At 38.3% G+C, this 24,030-nt stretch overlaps 1 long non-coding RNA gene across 1 annotated transcript in view; it reads left to right on the top strand.

Moving 5' to 3' along the window:
• The window catches only part of LOC122826552, a 53,487-nt gene that overhangs the window by 8,243 nt on the left and 21,214 nt on the right, over positions 1–24,030 (top strand). The window contains exon 2 of the long non-coding RNA XR_006369814.1: positions 5,899–5,972. This is a non-coding gene — a long non-coding RNA (uncharacterized LOC122826552). The remainder of the gene's footprint in view (positions 1–5,898; positions 5,973–24,030) is intronic.

Raw genomic sequence — 24,030 nt, 5'->3', positions numbered from 1 at the left:
CCTTCACAAAACACTGCATTATCTCATCCTGCAGGTTGTTATTTTGTCTGCTGTTGCAGTTAACCTCCTCGGTGTCCCTCACTGTTTGCCTCAGTGGGCCACAAGAACATGAAATGTTAAATTTAGCTCCATCCCCTGCATTAAATCTGTCAGACTCAGACAAGCTGCTTCCCCCTCTGGCTAAGTTTGTAAAAAAAAAAAAAAAAAGACTAAAATCAGCTAACGGTGACATCCAGGATTTCACCATCCACAAAACTAAAGGTAAAGATATGAAGGGATTGTGTGTGTGTGCATTTTTTTAAAGGGGAAGAGTGTCATTTCAGCCCTTTCCTGCTTGTCGGCATGCAAGCAAAGAGACATTGGAAGGAGGACAAGTAAGTGAGGCAGGCAGACAGATAGGGCGAGGGAGACTGATTTTGCTAGAGGGCCGTCTGAAGCTTGTGGGCGATGCTGCTTCCATTTCGACTTGGGGTTGTAAATCAAGCCTCCCCTCGGGGGCCTATCTTCCATTCTCAGACCTTCACAACAGCTTGTTCTCCAGCCTGTGACGAGAGGGACTGTTGTCACAGCAGCCATCGATCGTGCAGGATGAGTTTGTCGGACCGGGGGATTTTACCATCCGAGCGTGGTCACTGAAGTGTCCCATCTTGTCTCTGTCTGTCTGTGGGTTGCATACTCTGTCGAATGCCAAGTCACCACGAGCTATTGTCAGCTGTGTCTCGCATCGTTTCAGACTAGAAAAACATTCACTCGCCAAGAAGAAAACACAGATTACAGATTTTAGGTGAATAAATACTTGGTACAAGCCAGACGTAAATTGTTGGACATAAATTTGGTAAGACAGTTAATTTTAGAAAAATAGAAAATCATTTTGCCGTTTAAACCACATAGAAAGTAAAATCTGGTTTGAAAAATGCATTTTTTTATTTTTATTTTTTATTTCGTCCTCGTAAAAGTCAGTGCAACCTCTGGGCTGTTCAGTGCAATAAAAGCCTAAAATAAGAAAACCGCTGCATTCTGTAACTGCTCAAGTCAAGCCGGACAAGAAAAACAATTGAAGCAACTGTTGGTCACTGATTGGCACAGTTGTAAAGGGAAAAACTGTAAAGCAAAGGAGCAGAGTTTAACTTCTCTCTGGCTCTGGTGAAGTGGATGCAGAAAACCTAATCTTGTCTCAATAATTTAATCAGAAATCACCCAATTCAATCAGGATTTTATATCCATATTCTGATAGATTGGTCGTCTCGCTGGGGTTGATTGTCTACCACAAACAGCTTCCATGAGCTCAAGATTTTTCTCTGTTATTGGCAGTGAGCAGAAGTATTGCTGAACTTTTCTGCCTTTTTGTTTTGTTTTCATCGAGGCAACGTCTCAGAACTTGTTTTGACTTGCATTTAAACTGTAGCATCTACTTTCTCCCAGAAGGGTGATACAGATGCTGTGCAAATAAGACTATGTTGAAACACCAAACCTAAAGGCATACTAATCTGAACAGCAGAATGGTTTAATATTAAACGCAAGTCATTATGAGTTTTATGGTATTCTTGGAGGATGGGGACCACAGCTGCCTGTGAATAGCTAAAATCCACAAATACTTGAGATCTTCTCTAAAAACTGTGTTCAAACACCATATATACCCCAATGTGCATTAGTACGTTTAGCAGAAATATTCTTTGCATTACCGCAGAACCTGATTTCTACAGTCTTTCTTATTTTGAGTCTTGAGGGTAAAGCCAGTCAGTGCCAATGAAAATGAAGGCCACTCCCAGATTAGCTGTTTTGCTTTTGCGTTTCCTTTTTGGAGATGTCTGGTTACAAACTGAACCAGTATGATTCCCACCTGTTTTCAAAAGAAAGTTGATTGATTTACTGGTGCATCTCTGACTTGGACTGGCAATTTCATCTGAATTCAAACGTACAAACATGGATATTTAAGTTTTAGTGTTTTTACAGCATCTACATCAGACTAATCATGTATTTAATTAATGACGTCAAAGAACAACTTTCTTTTATTTTAATGTCTTTGACTACTTAAACGTTTCCAGGAAGTATTGGTTAAAACATTCCTACTTTGTAAATATCTAATGACAAGCACATTAGTTGTTAGTTATCTAAGAAGATAAACACAGCTGCTACTTCTTTTTTTACCCCCCCCCAAGTCTTTCTGTAGATCTAGATATTTTTGGGCACAGTACTGCTTGTTGTGAAAATGTTTCAGCTTGACATGATTTCTTACTAAAATGTCTGAGGATTTCACTGAAATGCAGCTTAGTTACAGCACCAAAGCTCTCTTATGTAACATCTCTTTTGAATCACTGTTGATGTTTACATGCTCTCTATGAAAAGAAAATTATTTTTCTTTTCTCATTGTCAGACATTGTATTAATTAAACCAGTAAGAATCACCTAAAATAATTAGATTGAACTACTTCTCATAGAAACTTGACTACTTTTATTTCGAATTCAGAATTCTTTGCAAAGCTCACATGATGTCAATTTTTTTTTAACGTTCTGATAAGATAGTTTATAATATTTTTAGGTTCAGTAGAACCACATCAAGCACACTGCATCCTTGTGTGATGACATGATATTCAACAAACAAAACATAGGCCCCCCACAAATGTTAAAGCTAGTTAAAGTGGCCACAGACGATGGCGAAACACTTAGAACACCAAGTTGTTTCTCCGCCATTAGCACATTGATCAGGATTGATTGACAGTGATAAGACGCTCCTCCTGGCTCTGACTGGTTGGTTTTGACTGGGAACGTTTCTTTAGATGGCAATGATGGAGCTCCATGTTTTCACAGACTATCTGTCCCATACTGTCACGACATGGTGGCAGTTCTAACAAAATGCTGTAAAAGTTACATGCTGCGGATTTGTAGTTTAATAAAAGTGAAATTAAGTTTGGCTCTTTATAGTACATTGTTACATTTGCAAACATGAGAGCGTTTTACAAACCGTAAAGTAACCAGATGCAAGCATCGTGTTGTGTGTGTGTGGCTGCAGAAAGGACTGATATGTTTGACAAAATTGATGCCATAATGAAGGAAGTGCACTGTGTGGAAACAATAAAGCAACACCTCAAGACATCAGCCAGGTTTAACTCAGTCATGTAGTTTGAAAATCAGTTTGACCAAATATTCAATACTAAAAAAAACTCAGCATTTTTTCATTATGTTGACATTTACCAAAAAAAACAAATGATTGTGATCCCAATCTAAAACAGTAACATTTTAATCTGTCTGGGAGGAATAAAAGATTATCTCTTAAACAATTTAGAGTTTTAGCTCTCCGTCTTTTTGATTTCCCTTCAATTTAGAATCTCAAGCGCATCTAACTTGGTGCACAAGTAAAAGTAAAACTTGGTCTTGTTGAGCAAATAGAGCTGCATCAAAGTAAAGCAGATTTCTAAAAATAAAAATGTTAACTTTAAGAAAATCTTAAAACCCAGACAGGTGATGCAAAATTCATATTGGGCCATTCCAGAGGCAGTGACAATGGGTTTTTAATGAGCACTGGGGCCTGAAAATATATTCAAATCAAATCAAAAGCAAATTAAATTTGAGTACTAGAGCAAAAAGTTTTCCCTCTTGCCATGATGGATTCTCTCCAAAATTGCGCTACTTTAAAACCAAAGGGATGAATTATTCCATTTTTAAAAAGCCAATTAGCTGATGCTTTCATGGAAATTAGAAAGTATTTGATTTTCTGATGTCAGTTTGAATTAAAACCAGAATAAATTACTCACATTTGACAGTATTAAGAAAAAAGACAGATTCCTTTGACATTTGTCAGGTGAATACTTAAAAAGGTAAAATCGACACATAAATTATATTCTTTCCTTATCCATTTGTATATTGCCAAAGGAAAAGAAGAGAAATTAGATTTGATCTAATATTTGGCCCAAAAAGCTGCCATGTAGATATGAAAGTTGAATTTCAAGCTTTCCAACGAAAACATCACAAGTATATTTAAACACAAAGAAGTTGAAGCTTGCTTTGAGTGGACATTATACAAAAATATACTTAATCTGATAAAAATGACTGATATTGCACCACAGTGTCGCCAGCACTTTTACGTTTAGTTTTTTTTTTTCCCTCCTCTGGCAATTTCAAAGCATTTCTTCATCTTGTTTCCTCACCCTGAAACCCACAAGAGCACACCCACTCAACCTCCCGGCCTGCTGAGAGCACTTGAAAGCAATTTTCTTTTAATCAAGTTTACTATAAAGGGCCCTCTGATGCCAGCCTCGGCAACACCTCCATTTGTTTTCTTTTGTTTTTTTCCCCCCCAACTCCATCGCTCTGAATTATATTGATTTCTTTATGAGAAGTCTAAAGTACTGTTTACTGGGAATTTGCTGTATTTATTCCTCACTCTCCCGTGAAGGTCTCGTTTTTCAAATGCGTATATTCAGGAATTTGAGTTCTCCTTTCTAGCATTAAATAATACAGTTTTCTGAATGATTAAATCTGTAAATGCTTTCCATGAACTTAAGAGGGCTGTACATTTTCTAATTTGCTTTAAGATATTTTGAAAACTTAAGATATTTCATTAACTGCATATGAAAGAAAAGCAGCAAGGTAAACGTTACCTTTTGCTGGATAAAGACTGGTAAGTTTTAATTATTTCCAGAGTGTCAATTATATTCCAATTTACCTTTCCTGACTGCAGTTGAGTCAATTCAGCCACTGGAAAGGAAATTGAATCGACATGCAAAGAAATAGTCCTGAAGAAAAGTTTCAGAAAGTAGAGATTACTACTCTTGGCACTTGAGACGTTCCATAGTGAGAAAATTGTGATTGCAAGTCTTAAGTATGTTAAGACTAGATTAAATGTGCTAACTAGTGGAGTTACATTGACGTTCATCCTAACTTTATGCAGCCTCTGATGGTTTAAGACTAACACATCTGAAATTTATTTCCAAAGACAAAATACTTATTTCTGTTTACACCCTTTTAAAAATCTAAAATCCACTTAGAAAATCCGTGATCTCACTGGTTTTTCGCAGCACCAGTAAACCAGTGTTAATCACTGGTACTGGGCCATTGATAACTCAGCATATCAAAACCAGTTTCCTGACTTTAAAGAGTATCTGCAAGTCTGAAATACATGATGACAAGCATTGACTAACTGAAGAGTAATAATCCTACATGAACCGAATCTCTTATTCTTAAGGGTATTACTTTTATTTTTGAAAGTCTAAAGTAATTTTTTTGTTGATCACAGGGAAGTTATGCAACCCAGAACCAGAACTGAACATGGAGAAGCAGCATTTAGCTTCTATTTATCACAAATCTGCAACAAACATCCAGATAACTGCAAAGCAACTGAATCACTGAGTGCCTTTAAATCTAGACTAAAAACTCGACTGTTTAGAGTTGCTTTTGAAACCTAATCATGAAAAATTAATCAATAATCTGATGTGCAAAATGTCATGTTGTTTGTGCGTTCTAGGACTTTGTAATTTTGTGTTTTTATGATGTGAAACACTTTGAAATGCCTTGTTGCTGATAGGTGCTAAAATTTGATTTGATGCAATCCAGCATATGAAGACTCTTATTTTAAAGCAAGTTTTGTTTTCAAAGTGTAAATTAATCTGCTAATTGCTAGCATGGGTCCATTTTTAAAACTAAAGTATTAATATTGCTAAATCTCTGGAAACTGCATCTGCTGAAAACACATCTGCAGGTCAATAATAAATTAAAAGGCCGCTTGACCTCAAAACTGATCGGCCTATTTCTGATTAAGCTTCTTTATTTGAAAAACAAACAATGCCTTGTTGTATCAAAAAAGAAAATTATAAGAAGTGATGCATGCTTAAGAACTGTAAGAAACCTGAAATGGATCAAGAAGAAGGAGAACTGAACCTTTTTTAAAATGTTCTTCTTGCAGATCACAAGAACAAGATGTACCGACAGAGCTTCCTGTGGCTGAACCTGAAGAGACTGGCTGTCCAGGACACACAGGTGAGTCTCATTGTTCTACGTTTTCTTTGAGACGTGATAACAACAATCCCAGAGATGAATCCTGTAACCAAAAATAGCCAGCTATAACGTGTCAAAATGACCAGTAATGTGATCCTGTAAATGGTTTTAACGCCGCCTGTACAGTTTATGTGCAAAACTATCAATGTTAAGATTTCACTCCCAAGTTTCTCACTTCTCAAAAGCTCTCAGTTCATTTTAATTTAGGTATCGACACAAATGAACTGAGCTACCAGGAATCTAGTTTGTGCATATTTCAATTTATTCAGTTTCTTCTTCTACTTTTGATTCCTTGAAGTGCAGCTGGCTCCACAGTTGACCTAAATGTTACACAAACAGTGACTCTTTTCTGCACCATGTTGAAATTACTGTGTAATTTTGTTGTTTCCCAATACACACACAGGAATAAGCAAACCTTTTCATATAAAGTCATTAAACAAAACTGCAGCTCTTATATTGAAAAATACTTTATTTAAATCTACAAAAACTGATTAGAGAAAAATAAATCCTTTTGTAGCAACAATGAGAAAACAGTCAGCCAAAGTTTTCTTCAGTATATGAAGCATTGAAATTGCAACCTACACAGCTGCTTGCCTAATGCGTTTTAATGAAACTCCCCCACAAAATAAAAAAACACTCGGCTGCTTTAAAGTACGTTAGCCAGGAAAAATGAAAAATGAGAACGGAATAAAACCCTTAAATATCTTTATGTGCATTATTAAGAGCACAGTGCCTGAGCAAAGCTTTTTCAGTAAGTGGAGAAAGAATAAAACCTTAGATTTTATTTATTTGTATGGCTTTTCTATTTACAGCTTCCATCCTGTGTTTGACTTTCCTTTTTCTCTGCATCCCAGTTTATTTTCAGGGGAAAATGGTTTTCAGAAAAAGGCCAGAGATATACTGATAAACTGAGCCTTCTTTATATGTTTTATGCAGACATGAACTGAAATGGTGAGTTGCATTGGAACTTGCAGCTTAAGGGAAAAGTAAACCATGACCTGATACCAAGAGAATAAAGTAGAAAGGGAATACGAGAAATACCCATGAAATCAGGGTATTGTTCACATTTCGGGAGCTTGATTTATTGTATTGAACTTTACCACATTTTGTCAATGTTTAACAGATAATTGTGGAGGTAAAATTTGCTTTATAACATGATATTCCAAACAAAATCCAGCACTGGGCGTCGTCTGATAACAGCTGATTTAAAAAAAAACAAACATACATTTTATTTAATTTCAAAATAATTTTAGTGTAAATACAGCAGATTTGAGAAGGAATATTTTTAGAGAACACTAGTGAACAAATGGCGCCATTCAATCCATCACCTGAAAATCGCAGCTGCTAACCTACCAAGACATAGCGGTCCACCTGAACATGTAGTCTGGTTAAGAAAAGCGATTCTCAGAGAAAGTCAAGCAAGCCATGATGACTCTGGAGGAGCTGCAGAGATTCACTGCTCATGTGGGAACATATTTCAGAAATACAACCATTGGACGGGCACTCCTCAAATACAAGCGTGGCCAGAAAAAGTCCTGCAGTTTGAAACATGTCCTATAGGAGATACTGGAAGACGGTGCTCTCAGAACTTCTTCCTGGCCTAAATTCAAAGTTATGTACACAACTGGATCCCTGTTATCAAGCATGGTATTGGCAGGATCATGCTGTAGAGTTGCTTTCTTCAGAGCTGACGGGTGAAGCAAAATACAGGACAAGGCTAGAAGCAAACCTGTTTGTAAGCAGCAGAGGACATCAAGATACAATGACAAGAACAGCAACCCTCTAGCTATACGTAAGAATGCCAAAATCAGCGAGGGCTCACTGATGCAGAAAGCAGCGACAGCAACACGCTCAAAGTGAACGTATTTTCTCCCGGAGATAGTTGAACAGGAGAGGATGATGTGAGCGGAGTGAAATATCAGCCTCTCAGAGCACACGCTTAAATCTGGTGTTTTGTCAGGGTTTTTAATGATGCTACGCTCGGTTAGCTCAGGACGCTTCGTGTCGGCACTGACCCTCATGGCCAAGCTCTGGTGACACCTTCCCATCTGTGTTAATGAGATGACTCCACTCCGTCTACGGGTCACGGCGATATTTACAGAATCCGTTGTTGCAGCAGAGATCCACGCCTCCCTGTGGCTCTCCCTTGTCTCATTTGCATTGCTTTCAGACTTCCCCTTCCTGGCTTTCCCTCCGTTTTATCCCTCTCGCTGAGCTCCTCCATGATCGACAGGCTCCTTCACACTTCTCTTCAGTTTGTATCGCACATGTTAATTAAAGCTTCTAATTAGCTTTCTCCACTAAAAGGCTGCATTAAATCAGAGTTGGAATGGCAAATGATTCCTGGCATTAGCATAATTGTGTTTTTGAAGTGGAAAGACTCAGGCATTAGGGATTTTTTGTTTCAGTGATTTGTTGTTTGTGGCTCGGCGCCTAAGGGGCTACTGGAGGTTGGTTGGGTGACTTGTGGGGCCGGGGGACACTACAGGGGCCCCACACACTAATGAGGCCTGCTACACTCTGATGGAGCAGAGATAGGGGAAAAAACAATGCTGCGACGCGTTGCCGTGAGGTTCTTCGAAAATTGCATCAGAGTGAAAAAGGACACCTGTGGTGTCTGTGTTTGACAGAGGAACAGAAAAGTAAAGCATCTGCAAATTTTACCCTCACCTGTGTTACCTGGTTTGCTTAGTTTTTAAGAAATTGCATCATGTAGCACTGATTCCAGCTGTCTTTTTTTCCTTGAGTACAGCACAAAACACAACTAGTCTAAAGAAGACGAGGACTCACCGTCTGAAAAATAAAATATCCAAATCTGACTTAGACTGGTGCCACAGATTCTTTTCAAGGAAAACTTTTCTCTCATTTGATGTACATCTCATTATATCCGTGACCAAGCAAGATAGTTCCCTGCAAGTAAGTGCAAAAAGCAGCAGGAGCAAAATATGTAGATTTTCTACTAAAATTTTACTGATGCTGGTGGTTGAATCATAGGTTATAAATAAAAAAAAAACAACTATCTAATTGAATCTTGTTCATGTTTAGCTACAAACTATTCACACGGTAACAAAACTAGGTGCTACAGGAATTAAGAAAAGTAGGATTTTGAAAACAATATTTGCATGTTTTCTGCCAACAGTGGGCAGATCTTTGTAAAACACATCTGCACCAGCAAATGTTTGTGGTGGACTGGTGCCCATTTTCCCTCAGACTCTGGGCGAGAGACAGGGTACACCCTGCAAAGGTCGCCCATCTGGACAATATAGAGGCGCACAGGACAGACAGCCATGCACACACATTCACACCTAAGGACTTATTCATGCACAGGGAGAATATGCAAACTACATGAAAAAGACCGCAGGCTAGGATTCGAACCCAAGTCCTTCTTGCACCAAGGCAACTGTGCAGCCAAACTCCATTCATACTAATTCAAATGTTCTTGGCTGCTTATAAACTGATTATAAGCAGCCAAGTTTGTTTGCTACCCTGTAGGAGTTTTGGATAATTATTTAGATGCTTTGAACTAAAGTTGTGACATCAGCAATATTGTCCGCAGTAAAACATGCTGCAGCGATAATTACTTTGGAGCCAGTTTGTGTGAAAAACTACAGCAATAGCGCTCTGCTGAAGGAAAATGCAGAGAAGGTAAATTATGTTTGCATTTACAGAGTACAGTGCTGTTGCTTGTTGTTTGTCCTTGTGCAGCACTTTGAACTGCTTTGTTGCTGAAATGTGCTTTTGCAAATAAAGTTGACTTTATTATATTAATAGTTCTACCCACAGGCCTTAATCATTGCCTGTCAGTGCATGTAAATAGTCCAACTCTCTCAAAATGGATCATGGTGCATTTTTGCTACCTTTTTGTGTTACATGTGGACCATATTTGTTGATTGCTGAACAATGACATGCCTATTTTGCAAATGCCAAGTCTTGACTTTTGTGCTCAGGACACCAAACAACAAAGCACTTTCAGTCAGGAACAAAGGCTAAAGAATTGGAAAAACTAAAACATGTAGAGTGTGCCAAAGAAAAAAAGGTCTGAAATTGTTCTGGAAGAATCTTTTGCTTAGCAATTCTCTGAATCTTTTTAAATTTGGCATGAATTTCTTCATCATTGCCAGCTACTGGTGAAGCATAAGTTTCACCAGAAGTTAGATTAGAAATTTAAATAATAGCCAAAAAAGTACAATCCATAGTAGTGCAGCTGGGACATAAAAAGCTTTATTTGGGAAACATAATTCTCACACGCATGCTAAAGAGCCACTGGCAACCAGCTAATTTATAAAGGATGAAATGGCAAGAAGATATGAAATTTAGTACAATAAGTATATTAACTTCAAAACTAAAGCTAAACTTATGTTTTTGCTTAACTCTATGTATGAACATAGAAATTAGAGATAAAAACATTGCAACTGTTTCAGTACTTTATTTTAAATAAGAGAAAGTTCAGCCATTTTTGCTCTATTTTCCAGCTAGAGAATCTCATAAATGGGCAACTCTTGTTGCAAACCTTTTGGGATGCTTAGTGGGCACTTTTCCCATCACATAGGGGTTTGGTAAGAGTCCTTTAAGTTTCAAGAACTCAGAAGGTCCACTATAATTGACTCCCAGTAGAAAACACAAATTTTTGTCTTATTGCTCCCCAAACATTTGACTGGGACTCCATGCACAGTGCTGCTGCAGACCAAATCAGATGGATGTGCTGTTTATTTTCCCTGAAGTCTGCATGAGGAAATGCCACGAAGTTTCTGCAAATTCCTTTTGACCTTAGTAATCTTTGCATCTGCACTGAACACTGCAAATCCTCCCTAATGCAAGAAGAAATGATCAAAAACAAGCCTCATGTGTCATTAAGCCGTAGTGAGACATCCCTGCCAAGTTGGTGAGACTTTCTGAATCCACTCACTTATTAGTGTGAAACTCTGAAAGTGGAACTCTTATATTCTTTTTTTTTTTTTTTTTTTGTAGTGTGGCACATATGGATTTACAGCTGATTGCCACTGTGCACATCCTCACCTATCAAACATGAGTGAAGCTGTCACCAACCCATGGATTGCGCCTCCAGGTAGACATAATGTACTTTTCAGAGTCTTCCTCTGGGCAAGACTAGCTCTGTGCTGCTGTGGTGAAATTATTCACGGTGAACTTGCCTTCCCAAAGGCGCGGCGGTGGAGCGGTGACAGTTTGGGGCTTGTGTGATAGCCAGGAGTGTTATATGAGTTATTATTGAGCCAGCCAGATATACGGAGCACGATGCGGCACATTTTCACTCCACGGCCTTAAATCTGCTTCAGGCATGAAAACCTATTAAGATGCATCGCAAGAAGCAGAGAAAGGGTTGAGGAAATGATGTAAGGAAGAGGAACCAGGGATGAATTCTTCTTCATAAGGATGCTTTTAATCTAAATGTTTATTATTCGATTCTCTTTCTCTGAACCAGTGCAGCCAGTTGAAGGACATTCTCCTTTGTTGCTCAGGAGACTGATGTAATTATCTGGAATATATTCTTAACAGCAAAAATGCCATGGTTAGTAATCTGTTTAGAAATGGAAATTCTTTGAGAAATTCGAAGAAAAGTGGGAGTTGGGGAGGAGGATGAAAAACCAGGAAAAACCAGCAATGTCAAACAAATATGGAGGTTTCAGTTACTGCCAGACTTATTTTGGAAACGTCTAACACTCATTATGTCCGTTTTGCTGGAGTCGATAGTCAGAACTCAGTAGGAGATCAAACCAAGGGCACCACTGGAGGCTTGAGTTATACAACAAGAAATTCACCTTCTGCGACCTGACAGCATTTTATTTGTAGTTTCTCTCGCTTTTTGTTGCCTCATTTAAGTTTAAAAAATCGAACTGAAAAAATGTGTCCACATTTATCTTTCTTCTCCATCTGCATGCATTGGATGTGCACAATCAGACCCGTGACAGTGACTTTCAAGTCCCATGTTTTAGTTGAATGCAGCTCAAGTTTGTTGGGCCAAAGTTTTGTTTTCTTTTGCTGTTTGGGTAAAGTAGGGGGGAAGATTGTGGCTGTGGGTGGAATGTTTTCTCATCTTGTTAGAAAACCTAGTTTTCTTTGTCTCCACTCTGAAAACACATTTTCCAGTTAGTGAAAGTCACAGCATTACGAGGGAAAAAAACCAGTGATATTGGTAAATCGTTTGCACAAGCATGTGTCAGTTCTACCAAGAAAACAATCACAAAACTGCATTTAAAGCACAGGCAGTGCTGTGTCTGTTTTTGAACCAATAATGGCTCATCATGACTAATTCACGATAAGTGTGGTATTTTCCTCTCAAAGTAAATTGACTAAGAGATCATTGATGAGAGACTGAAATGCCTAGTTACACACAAAATGAACTTGCAATAAAGCATGATTATTTTTGGGATCTTACTGATTAAGTTTACATGAATAAATGGTCTGAAGGCCGGAGTAAGTTCCCAGTGTCAAGACTCAATTAAATTTTACACCATTTGTCAATTTACTTTTCCTATTAACATTAAAAATCAAGTATTTAAGAATTTAAATAGTTTCATCTTTATGAGTTGCAGTTTTATGAACGTAATCTAGTCTTTCTCTATCACTTATGATTTAGTTACATCAAAACTAAGTGGATTTTTGGGGCTATTTGGTAGTAAAACATTTGATTTGGCATCGTTCAACCAACATCATTTTAATCTGAAAGACCTTAAATATTTACTTGATACCAAAGTTTCTTTAAAAGCTTCTCAAAGACCTCTGTGGCCCATTGAGATAAACCAATTCTTAGTACAAAAAAGTGAATTAAACATTACAGTCCAATTGCTACTGATCTCTGAAGTTAAGTCGCTTGTTGTAAGTGAAATGATCTGAAAGTGGAACTAATATTTTTTAATCAATATTAAGCAGTTATTGTCTTAAAAGAAGCTCTTGTATCTCATTGAAAAGTTTCTTGTAAGTTAGTTTTATCTTATTTCAAGTGTACTAATATATTTACTCTCAAAATTAGACCAAAAATACTTGGTAAGAATTTGTACTTTTGCTGTATTCGGGAGTTTAGGAATCATTAAATAAATATTGAGCATTTTATTCTTGCAAGTTAATGTCTTAACACTATAATTTAAATAAACCATGATGTTCTTACAGGTGTGTGTATGAGCACTTTTACAGCAACAAAAGTAATTTATGTGAAGTCTATTTTGTTTAAAAGGATTATATCGAATTTATCAACAAATCAAAACCTAAAATAAAAATAAAAAACACATGGAAAATTTTATCTGCCAATTTTTCTTGCAGAGAACAAGAGTTTTCTTTTCTTAACATTAAATTAAGATTAAACACCTGTCTAATATGGAGGAATATTGTGAACACATAAAAAATGAATCCATCCCCCTTTTGAGCAAAAGCATATCAACTAAATTAAACGAAGCCAGCTGAAAACCGTGAGGCATGAGAATAAACTGATATTTTCGCTTCAAAAGTCCCAGCGCCTCAGTGAATAAAGGCAGCGATCCGAATATCAAGATAGAAATACGGCAGATAAACACACTCACCAATGGCAGCCATGATTGAGTGCAAGTGTCTGTGTTGGCGGTCAAGGTCAGCTGATAATGGGAGAGATTGAGGACGGGATGATGCGGCGGGGGGTCGGCAGCAGTCTCAGGTAATGAGATTTACAACCCTGAGCTCTTGCTGCACCCCTTTCCCTCCCCCTCATCCCTCACCTAACATGATTTATAGATCTAATAGACGTCACCGCTCTCACCTAAGATAGAGGCCTCACATTATCGCTAAGGGAAAATAATCTGTTCAACAGGGCAAGATTATAGAGACAGTTTTACCATGATGTTCCTGATCATACCTGGTAAACTGATATTCCTGGGGGTTCGAGGAAGAAGTTAGTTTGGCTACTGGCTGCAGTAAAGATGAATTAATGCAAACCATCAGTTTTAATAAAACTATAAAACTGCATTGATCTTTATCACAGGGAAACCAATAAGACAGCATTTTGACCAGCACAGGTACTCTCAGAGGTTATGACTATACAGCAACATTCAACAACATCAACTTCTAGGACAAAATTGAATATATCCCATCCACCAAATGGTGTGATGACGATATTTGGTGTTGTTTACTTCACCTGTCAGAGGTCATAATGTGGTGCATTGCTGCTCTATGGTTATGTGAAAAGAGTGAACTGAAGAAAACCCAGACTTTTCTCTTACTGGTTTATTTACATTTCCTAAATGTAACCAAGCGTGTCCCTGGACCACCTTGTCATTTTAACTTAATACAGGTAGTGGTTAAATGTTCCAGGTCATCGCTTTAGAAAACTGGTGTAAAAACAACTAGCCTGAGTCCTTTAAAGGAAACGATCCAACATCAATATTCCCAAATAAGACTTTTGATATTTGTAAGTCTTTAACAGACCGTCATGGTTTAGCTTTGGTCCCTAAAACTTTACTAGAAGATCCAGGTGTATCTGCACTATTCACTCATTTAGCAAAAACATGGATACCCAAACAATTAGTCGAGTAAAACGAAACCAAATTGACTTGGAAATCTGTGTATCTCAGCCAACAGATCCAATATGTAAAACTGATGCAACACAAATAATACATTTTTTAAAAAGTAGCAGGACGTATTGTAAATTAAAATTTATCCAATAACAGAAATCTACATAATTTAGCTTCAGCCTGATATGGACGTCGTCCTTCAATCCTTTATGCAAATCAGGTGGTTGGTTCCTTCACAGATCCAGAACCGACGGTTCTGTTAACCATGTTTTTGCTGACTTTATTCTGAAGGTTTAAACTTGGATAAAGAAATGTAATGAACTCTTAAAACACTCTGAGTCACTTTATTTTGAGCTTAGGAAAACCACAGAGATGTAGTTGCAATGACAATCTTACAATTCGTTTCTCTCTTATCCTGAAGAGAGAGGATTTCTCAGGTGTCTCCTCAGCATGTAAATTATTCAAATAGATAAAGTTCTAGTTTTCAAAGCTTTATTTCTGAAAACAAGAATTTTAGTTTTTCTTCTTCTGATTGTGATCCGACTCCTGTTGTTCTCCTGTTGTGTATTTGCTGTCAACCTTTGAAAGGGACTATTACATTCAGTGGTGGTATCCACCGTCAGCACGGTCATAAATCTGGGCTGCATGTTTTGAGCAGGCAGACCTCCATGATATTTATGTCCACAGATTCAAATTTGTCATATTTTCTTCACCACTTTATCCTTAAATGTACGGATGGAGGTTGACACTCCAGGGATGGGGGCGTCCCATCAGCAACGTAGTGGGCCCCTTTTTGGAAATACTTACAGTTGAGATGAAGAAAATACCAAGATGGTCATTTTTGCATCATTACAATAAAAGAAATTTGAGGAGAGAAACGAATTCTGAGCTTTATAGAGAAGAAACAGGCTACAAGAAGCTGCTTAAATGTATTATTTTGAACTTACCAACTCCATCCTCCACTAAATATGTAGCATTTGTAATGTTGGCAGCCTGTTGACTTCCAACACTGTGGCAACATGTTTTTTCAACATTCAGAGCTAGAAATTTCAGACTGCTGTTCCTGTTGGCAGTGCTGACTGCTCTCCCAGCAGTAAATGTTAGAAACTTTGAACAATTTTAAAATGTCACCAACCAATGTTCTTGACTTAATTTCTTCCAAATGGCATGCTCCTGTTTTGTTGAGCCTCTTGTCTCTTATACACACACAGTAATTCGTCAAAGTTTTATACCTCAACAAATCCGGAGTTTACAGTAGCAGGTTTTTTTTTTTTAATTAGTTTTCAGAAACATTCTTTGTACCTGCCTTTTTATTGCCTGCAGTCTGTAGTTAAGATGAAGCAGCTCTGCAGAACACAAGAACGTGACTAAAGATACAAATTAATCATTTTACTCTGAATATGTAATGATCAAGTCTATAAAACGGTGTAACGAATCGGTATAACCAAAAATTATGTAAAAGTTGAGTAAAGGCATTCTGAATTTAAAAACGCTCGTACTGAAGGATAATTACGTTCAATTTTGTGATTGCAACAAAACAAGTGGATCAGAGCATGCCTAAATTAAGCTGCTTTTCTCCTAATATTTGATTTAACAGATATTTAGTGAAGTACTGCTGAATAACATTCCCTCATTATATATATATATATATATATATATATATATATATATATATATATATATATATATATATATATATATATATATATATATATATATATATATATATATATATATATATATATATATATATATATATATATATATATATATATATATATATATAAGGTTATGAATTTGTGAAAAATCAGGACCTGGAAACCATTAAGAAATAATGAATTATTTAGCCGTGCGATGCTCTGTGCTGCTCTGTTCTTGCTAACATGACACTCAACTGAAACAAAATACGGGTTGCACCATTGTTCCAGTACACTGCACAGACCAGCTGAGGCACAGCAGCAGCGAGGGTGGAAGCCACTGAACTGGCTGCTCATTACCAGAACAACCTCTCCTGCAGCAGCACAACCGCCGTCTGCTCAGTTCTGTTTATTGGCTCTTGTGTGCAAAAACACAACAATATGACGGCCAGATTGCCCTCCAGTAGACGCAGTGTTAATATTTGCACCAAGTCCGCAGTACGTGTTGAAAATTGTGCTAGATTGGATTTCGGTTGCACAAACATCCCCCTTCAGTTGTTTGTTTTCTAATGCAGTCTCCCATCTTTGTGTACTTTGAGAATTAAACCAATAAGCCCCCCCTGCTAAGCTGAGGCGAGCCGTTATTGATGTGCTGCCTTTTTATTGTCTGGAGTTTATTCAGTTCATATTTATTGTGTCTGCCTTTGTGCCAAGAAGCATTTACTCTGAGCAGAGAGACTCAGAGGGGCTCAAAGATCCACAAACAGCTGTGGAGTTTCAGGCAGCAATATGTTCTGTTAACTGTTTCAGACGAGTGTTTTATTAAATTTTCAGTTTTTCATTAAAATCGTACATTTAGTGGAACAGTATGATTAAAACAGCAGCTTAAGAGACATTTTGACATTGAAAAACATTCATTTTAGACAGGAGGAACTCCAGAGCATTTAAGGGCTGTTTACACTTTACCAACATGGCTCATTTTCTCCCATAATGTGTGCAGAGACATATCTGCAGTCTATTTGAGTAAGAGATGCCAGATTGCACAAAGAAATAATTAATAGTGCAGAAAATGCTATTTTGGTCCCAGCCTTCCTTCATTTAATTTTTGTTTCATCTTTTTTTTTTTTTTTTGCTGTGGAAAACGACTTTTTGTTGTGGGCATAAGTCATGTTCTGAGAAACACAACCAGCTCTGCTTCTGATTAGAGTTAGATTTTATTAACCATAGACCAAAAAACTGCACATGAAAAATACAACCATTAATTTTATAATTATTTCAAACTCTCCGACTGTAAAAAAAAAAAAAAATTATACGTACCCATCTATACATTGGATGTGGAATACAATCGGATAAAAACTGACCTGGATCTTTGGGATGGTGGTGATGAATATGGTTCAATTATTATTATAGTCAAAGAGTTGATGGTGTAGCAATTTATCGAGAATGTATAACAGTTTTTGTTTAACCGTTGTGTATCTTGATTAGGGCTTTACAACTTTTGCAGATTATTTAATTGAGACTCTGCTTTTAAATGGTGCATGTAAGTATATTTCCCCAAATCAATTCACAGATTTAACTCAGTTGTAAACAATACCTCAGAAGTGTTAAGACGTTTCAAACATCTCCATAGCAAATTAACAAGGTGAAATATTATATACAACAAAAAAAAACTGCACTGAACTTTTAAAGTAATTTAATTTTTTCTCCGTGCATTTTATTGTATCTCCCCAAATCAATTGCTTTACCTAGGAAAATTATGAACGGTACCTCAGGATCTATATGTCCTTGGAGATATCCGCCAAAATATTCTCTGAGAGAGGCCAGCTCCTAAAGGGTTTAGGAGCTGGTATTAATTTTGCTCATTTGTCAGCCACTTAGCTCTTTCACCTGAGGAAACACTCTCAGCTGTGAGGACAATAAATAGTGCTGTCAAGGGTCTCAACAGTTTTAAGCTTGGTGGTTGAAAATGCACCGTTGATTTCTCAGCGGTGTAATGCTGCTTTATTAGTGCAAAACTAAAGGCGCACATTTTTCCTCCTGTTTATCCCTCTGCCGGCAGAGTAACGAGTCTTCTGAGCGCCAAGTAAACCATGAATATCGGGGAATTGCAGCGATAATCCACATGCGGAGAAAGAAACTAAAGGTGATGCAGAGGACAGCTAAGGAAACTGTAATGTCTTTTTGCATCCCGAGGAATTTTGTGAGCGTACATCTTGTGCAGATGAGTTGAAGCTTCTCTGTTCTGTTCATTAATTACCACACGTATTATAATATCTACCAGCTGGTATAGAACATAAAATGTAACAGGACAAGTGTTGTCAGTGAGAGCTTAAAATGGCTGCTGAAAGTCAGAGAACTGGAGCTGCACCAAGCTCAGCAGACGGTGGACAGGCTTGTGGTTGGATGGCTGAGTTCGAAGGCAGCAGCTTGTTAGGATGGAAATGGATTAGCAAGAGGCACAATGGGAGTCTTAGGCATGTCTGTGGTGTTGTGTTAAAGCTCTGCCTATGTTGCCCGGGCTGCTAGACTCATTTATGCCCAGCGGTGCATGCGGCAGCCAACTCTCTCACACACGGCGCTTTTCTAATTGCCACGGTTTCTTCTGCGCCCGCAGCCCAGCCTCCATTCGGCATCCATCAAAGCCACGAATTAACCTGCAGCGCGGCACAAATGTTCTGTTTGTCACACGCAGCTGCAAGTGGAATTATTTCTACCAACGCCGCTGTGATACAATGTTGAGGATACTGACGGGATTTTACACACAAATGAACAATTTATTTAGGATTTAATTTTCCTTTACCATCAAATCCAAGCTGCATAGAAACAGATTTTTTTTGCGTGTATGAATCTAAGCTAGTAGAAACTCATTTCTGATCTGACCTCACAACTTTGTAAACAAATAGAGCAACACATTTAAATAGTCATTTAAATGCTACTAAAATGAAAGAAACACTGGGTTGATTGGCATGAGGTTTCCTCTGTTTTTCAAAGATTATCCATCTTGTTGATGACTGAAATATTGCAAATACTTTTTAAAGTGTCTCAGACATCTACAATTAAGATAATAAAGTGACAGATTTTCATTTAGGTCACCTTGCACTCATTCGCGTAAGAGAACATATGGAAACCCTCTGCAGACGCCAGGAAAGCTAAAGAATCCACACGAAAACTTATTCAAAGGAAGGATCCAAAGAAAACAACCTAGTAGTGGGGGCAGTGTCTGACTGACAGGTGATGCCTTAGAAGTGAGGTAAAAACAACATCACTGCACCACTTTGAACTTAAGATGTTACTACAAAGGAAAAACTCTGGGTGTTGCCAAGCTCTTGGTTTAGAAAAAGAGAGAAATTTATTTACTCTTTCTAAAAAATCCCAACAGCAACTCGCATATCTTTGTTTACATGTTATTGATCCTGTATAATCTACAGAAACCAGTCCAGAATTGATCCACCTTGCTTGTATCGCCTGCCTCAAGGTTTGCACTAACTAATAAAATCCTATCAATAAGTCCTGTTGTGACATTTAGGGATGTGTTGCTTTGACATAATGAAATTGCTGTATTTTTATTCAATACTTAAGCTCCAAATGTAGGGATCTACAAACCTGTTTTTTGTAATGGGTTGCCTGTGGTACAGCAACGTGAAAACCATTTAGGTTTATTAATGTAGGAGGAGGCAGGTCTGGGAGCGATATCCAAACATTCACAAGAACTTTGAATAAGAAAGGTTACACTTGTATAATACGTTGACATTCATTAAAAATGCTTGTAAAACTGCCTGGACTAGTAATATATTTTTGTGGAGTAGAAACTGCACCTCTACCTTTTCTCCAACTGTCCCACCATGATTGTGGACTGCTACGGTTTTTTGAAATCTCCAACTGGGGTTCTTTCAAGATCACCCATCTTCCCTTGCCTTGCTGAAAAAGCATGCCCACAGCACAACACTGCCGCCACCCTGTTTTACCATCATAATGCAGTTTGAGCACGTTTTCATGCTCGCGCGAGGATATTACTTCTCTGCTTTGACGATTCCTGTAGCAATATTTTGGAAAAAGTCATTTTCCGCTTCATTTTTTGCCGTACAGATGACACAAGTTGCCACATTTTAAGAAGCGGTTTGTATGAATGTTTCACAGGTAGAAGAGCACCAAATGTGTTTATGGTCACGGCTCAAGTCCTGAGTATGTGCAGGCTGGGTAAATGAGGACTGACAGGCCCCTAATGCCCTCTGCAGCGAATAAATGGATAATCTGAAATCCTGTTGTGATGCCCCCCCACCCTCTTTCGTCCTGTGTCTGAGATGAGACACAAAGCCATCTGAGCACTCCAATGACACAGCCAAAGATTGATTTTCTGTGTGCGTGTGTTTGTGAGAGACAGAATGTCAGAAAGATGAATTTATTCACTGGGTTTCACAGTATCAGGCAGACCATTTACATATTTATTTGTCATATTAGAATGCGGTGACAGTGATGTTATTCCATTGCTCCCTCCGTGGTGTCACTTTGGCAGGTTTTGCATTTTCCTCAGACCCAGAAAAAAAGTAATAATAATAAAAAGGCAGGGGCACACATCATGGAATCTGAATGCATCTTTAACCCTTCACATTTTTATCTCTGTTTAGAAATAAATTGACATGGTGAGATGCACATGGAGAAACCTGCTGTCATGATAAGATCTGTCCACCTTTATTATTGTTGTCATGGATCTCAAAGGCAAGTAAAAGTTAAACTTGTGAATTGTTAATTGCTACTAAATCAGCCTCTGGCACTGTCTTCAAATTGCATCTGTTAATTTGCAATACAATAAAGTAAAGCCATGTCAAAAATAGTAAATGTAAATTTAAGAGATTAAGTTGCATTTCGTTGTGGCTCTTGCTGAACTCTTCAACCCACATTGATTGCGGGTTTCTCAGTTTGTATCTTGGTTGTAGCCTTCACATGTGAACCGATCAGCTAATTGTTGCATTAGGTGGGGGGGATTGATGGTTTCCAGTGTTTTCGAAACAAACTAAAGTGTGGCATGCACTTTTGATCAAGAAAGATAGAGAAGTGTAATGAAATAAAAATCCCCACAGGGGGGATAGACTAGTGGGTAAGTCATGTCCAGCTGCAATGCTCTTATAAGGTGGGGATTTTCTGGAAGTGTCAGTCGGTATAGGAAGCCTTCAAGGCTCTCAGGGAAAAGGGGATGCGGCGGTAGTGACAGGGCTATCTTCCTCTGACAGCCCAAAGACCTAAAACCGGATGGCTGGGACAGATAAGGCTCTGTAGGCAGAGAACATGCACAACACACAAGCACATGAGCGCACAAATACACACCCACAGCGCTGGCATTCACTTTGCATGAACAAATTCCCTATTGCCTGACCACTCGCTCATTCATTCACTTATATGCACTGACACACACACACACACACACACACACTGGTTCCCTGTCTGCCAGCCAGCGAGCCTTCCCATTAGCTCTGCTGCAGTGTGCTGGGTGAGGAGCGCTGGGGCGAGAGACATCAATTTGCTTCCTCTAATGCGCTCGCTGCCCCCACAAGACATATTGATTATTTCTTCCCCGCAAAGCGACAAATAGCAATTTCGGGGGCATAATGGAGATAGATGGTTGGTTTATAAGAAGCCCCCAAAGAAAAGTTGTAAAGGAGGGGCGGGGTTGTTGGAAGGCGGACGGCGGGAGTGGGCCGCGGATGGGAACGCTCACGCTTTTTCCACGCGTCATCCGCCTGCCAGTCTCCCGTCTTTTAACTTGACACCACTTTTTCACGACTCTGCCCCTTTCACCTGAGGATAAACAATTAAACAGAAAACTCCACGAGAAATAAAGCGGGGAAGGATTGAAACAAATAAAAATGCATGGCAGCAATATCTTGTTGAGCCACCAATAGGTATTCATTACGGTCCACAGGATCATCACCTCCTCTCGTTTTTAATGGGTGGACTGCAGAGAGCAGCTGCTGCCGCAGTGTTTGCTCTGCCTCGCCCCCTGCCTTTATGCCGTCTACCACGTATCTCCTTTATCATCACTGTGACTAAATCCATATGTTGCTCTTATGAGATGAGAAATATTTGATCTTGCCTTGTCTTCTTATGCAAAAGGATCCATTCTCGGATTGGAATAAGAGCATCTTTACATCAGTTTGCAGATCTTTTCAGCTTCTCAACTGGATTTAGTTGGTTTTGAAAAGTTTGACACAAGAATATACATACCGTATATAATATATTCTGTTGGAGTTTTTCTGTATGTTTAGGGGTTTTGTCCCCTTTCCTCCACACTCAGATCTTTTTTTTAAAACAGATTTAGTTCTTCTCATCACTTTGAACGACTCCACATGTTTCATTGTGGAGAACATGATCGGTCTAGTTTGAATCATGTTTTAAACATGTTTTGCATGTGTGAACATTTATCTATCCAAAACATCCTCAACATTTTTGCTATGGCCATTTTTTATAGCTTATAACTATTTATTTATTTATTTTTTTAATCTTCTGCCTTCGTTGCTTTGTAGCTGTTCTATCGATGGATTTCCACACCTTAACCTGTTTTCTGTGCTGCTTTGACGTGACTGAATTATAATGTTTGCCACACAAACAGCTTTTTATTTCTAATAATTCTCAAAACCTTGCATTTTCTGCTTCTTACTTTTTGTTGATATCACATAAAACCCTAATAAAACACATTATTTGCAGCTACAAAGTGACAAAATGTTAGTTCGAGAGATACAAATGCTTTTCCTTGGTTCTGTATAAGTATAATTTATCCCCATATCTGGATGCCTTCTTTATCAGAAATATTCTCCAAAGTTGCGTCTGCTATTTTTACACATATCTGCCGTGACCTCAAATAGCTCTCCTCCATCAGAGCTAAGTTTATTATATAACATCCTTCCTGTTTTGAGGAAGCTGATAACCGCCAGCTGAGGAAATCATTGTTGCTGCAATCTCCAGGTAACAAATAAAGTCTGCTGCTCGTCCAACGCTCGCAAATGTAGCTTGATAGCTTAGCTGCAGAAAACAGTTTCTATTCAAAATTATCTGTTCACTGCTGATAAGTACCAACAATAATCCAAGATCTTGTAGATCTAAGACACATGCACTGCTTTGTCACATAAAGTCTGCTAAGGCCCAGTGAGTGTGAAGTCCTGAGCCGCTTGCCGTGTGAACAGATGGTTTAAGTTCAGGCAGACTCGCCCTGAGGAACTCTAAGTAAATATTTGACTGCTGGTGCTTAAATTAAATTCAGTCTATATTCACTTTACTCTGCCAAATCCTTATGTGAGTGAAATGTGGTGCAAGCATGATTTTCTAAGATAAGAGCAAAAATCCAATTAGTCAAACACGGGGAGGTCTGGTTTTAGTGAAAAAGTGGGGTTTAAAAACAAGGCAGCAACTCTGTCTGGTGGCCACTTTCTACAATTCTGGAAGCGATTAGTCTTCTTTAATGATATCTGCTTTTATCTCCAGTAAATACATTATTCTACCAAATCTACACACTCATTTGCCAGCTTCATCTCTTCTAAAAAGGCTTCCCGCCAGGTTTAAGATTTTGTTTATGGAAACGTTTTGAACATTTGTTCAGAAGCAGTCTGTGAGGCCAGGCAATGACGTTTGATGAGAAAGCCTGTCTCTGCTCCAATTCATCCCAAAGACGCCGTCAGGTTGAGGTCAGGACAAGTCAAGTTATTCCACTCCAACCTCACTCAACCTTGTTTTCTGCACTGGTGTGCAGGCGCTGATGTCGGAACAGGATGGGGTCGTTTGTAAATTGCTCCCTCAAAGTTGGTAGCAGGAAATTATTATTTTCTTGGTCTTGAAATAGTCCTCTGCCAGGTGACATTTTGCACTTCTTATGAGTAAATTCACACACCGCTTAGGGACATTTTGTAATACATTTGCCAA

This window comes from Gambusia affinis, linkage group LG23 (genome assembly GCF_019740435.1).
Source record: "Gambusia affinis linkage group LG23, SWU_Gaff_1.0, whole genome shotgun sequence".
NCBI classification, from domain to species: domain Eukaryota; kingdom Metazoa; phylum Chordata; class Actinopteri; order Cyprinodontiformes; family Poeciliidae; genus Gambusia; species Gambusia affinis.
The sequence above is the reverse complement of the archived record's forward strand: the minus strand, read 5'-3'. Positions and strand labels throughout refer to the sequence as shown.